The sequence below is a fragment of the Mus pahari genome, chromosome 15, assembly GCF_900095145.1.
Source record: "Mus pahari chromosome 15, PAHARI_EIJ_v1.1, whole genome shotgun sequence".
NCBI lineage: Eukaryota > Metazoa > Chordata > Mammalia > Rodentia > Muridae > Mus > Mus pahari.
This window is the reverse complement of record NC_034604.1, coordinates 41,810,431-41,812,987: the sequence shown is the minus strand read 5'-3', so window position 1 is coordinate 41,812,987 and position 2,557 is coordinate 41,810,431.

Here is a 2,557-nt window from a genome sequence, read left to right as displayed (position 1 = left end):
GGAGAGAGAGAGGAGAGAGAGGAAAGAGAGAGAGAGAGAGAGAGAGAGAGAGAGAGAGAGAGAGAGAGAGAGAGAGAATATGAATATTTCTCTATTTAGTCTTGACTGTGCTGGAACTCATTCTGTAGACCTCTGTAGACCAGGCCAGCTCCTCAAACTCAGAAAGATCCTCCTTGTCTCTACTACCAGAGTGCAGGATTAAAGGCATGTACCATCATACACAGCTTAATAATAATCCCCCAATTTTTTTGTTTGTTTGTTTATGCAAGCTTTGGTATTGACCAATTGTTCTTGTCTATTATGAGCACAAGGTGTTTTACTTGATGGTATCTTAGGTCCTCTCCTCTACAAGAGTACTGTGTTCTGCTTGACAGCTCTTGTTTGGAAGAAATTGCTCTTGAAGCACATTCATAGTGAGGAAGGGCAGTGTCAAGGAGTTGCCCAGGCTATTCTTATTCCTGGACCCACTCTTGCCCTGCATGTGGAGTCCCTCATGACGTAGGACACAACCTTCCATCCAGTTTCTCTCTGTAAGAACTATGGTGGGACCTTCTTTGCAGTAAGATGTACAACTGCATCTCAGGAGACAGGGCAAGATTGGCCCAGGGCTTTTGTGGTACAGAAACAGGTAGCATGTAAACCCTGAGCATCAAGAGATAAATGATATAGGGAGAAGGAACCTGCAGAAGTCAGGCTAAAAATGAAGTATCACAGTTGAATGAGAGGGACCAGACTCAGCTACGTACTCCCTACAAACAGCCCCCAGATTCTCACCTCAAATGAGAATTGGCCAGACCAAGGAAGATGGAACTGAACTATATAAACTAGTTGCTTAGCTGTAAAATATTGACTATTGGCATTATCATATGATTTAACTTAAAATTATAGCCAAGGTGTGAGGTCCTCTGAAATCACCTATGATGAGAGTAAGTGACATCAAGAGGCAGGCCAGCTCTGTCCCGAGCCATGTGGTAGAGTGGGGAGTGGCCTTCAGAATCAGATCCCTACCAGGCAGTAAATGCATGCGACACGGGAGACCATTCCTGTGAGCTGCTACCAGGTCAGAGGGCATCGTGGCACTCTAGTTATGATCCAGGTGCATCCCGAGGGCAAGGACACGTTTCCGTGTATCAGGCCCCAACAACTAATCTCTGAATAAAACTGGAAGCCTCATCAGATCAGTGAAGGACCAATAAAAGCACAAGTCTCCTCATTACAGAGTTAGATGACACAGCAGTTCTGGGGGAAGTGCGCACCTGGGAAATCTCTAGGAGGAAGGAAGAGGATACGGTGTTTACTAAGATTATTTGATTTAAAATGTGTTGTTTTCATGGCGCATCATGCAAAAACTGTTGCTTTCCAGAGTGCTTCTTGGCTCATGAGAGACAAGTTGGGCCGAAACTGGATATACATCTATGAGCAAGAAGTCCACAGTGTAAACCGGGCTTCTATTCTTGAAAAGAAATATTAAAGTACTTTAGGGGAAAACGAACTGTTTCCAAAGATCTGGGACTTATTTTAGAAACACCAAATACATGTAAATAATTGATATAATATAATAATAGATTAATTATTCATTGAAATAGGTTCCCTAAAGATATGGCTGAGGAGAGTCTCGATCAGCCCAGTTGGCAATGGATATTTGAGAGTAAAATTGCTTCAAATGCATTCATTCAAGCTTTTCAATAATTCAACCTGCTTCTATCATTTTATTCTGTACTTTAAAGATTTTAATCTCTCCATTTAATTCACTAATTCATTTGAAAATATATGAAAGTTATCATGCTTAGTATCATGGGTCTACAAAGATGAATCAGGTAAGAAGATTTGCCTTTAAGGATATTTCTATGAGCAGAGGCACTAAGCTATGAAGAGCCAATGAATATTCTTCAAAGTAGAAAAAAAAACATTAAGTAGTCTATGAAAGACACAGTGCCAGGGGTTCCTGAGGAAAGGTGTTGCTTCCAGCCAGGGCTGAGGAATAACTTCAGGAGGAGGAAACGGGACTAAAGTTGCTGAAGGCATCACATGCCCAGGGGGGAAAGGGCAGGAGGGGAAATTGTCCTATGGAGAGTTCCATGGGTTGTGTTTGACCACCTGCATAAGAAAGTCTGCATAGCCTCGGGGCCAAACTGAGTTTTGAGATGTGATTTTGAAGGTGTTAAAGGGCAGCTGTGACCAAGATTGTGAGGGAGTTCCCTTAAGAACTGAGAGTGGGGATTTGTCAGAGAACATCTCGCAAGCAAAAGAGGAGCCGAGCAGTAGTGTCACACACCTCTAACTCCAGCAGTTGGAAGGCGGAGGCAGGTGGATCTCTGAGTTCAAGGCCAGCCTGCTCTACCAAGTGAGTTCCAGGGCAGCCAGGGCTACACAAAGAAACCCTGTCTTGAAAAACCCAAACCAAACCAAACAAAAAGGAAGTATGTGTTTTGAAAATGGTACATCATTAACTCAGCTTTGTCTACCATGAGGTTAAAATATTCCACCAGCCGGGTGTGGTGGCGCACGCCTTTAATCCCAGCACTTGGGAGGCAGAGGCAGGCAGATTTCTGAGTTC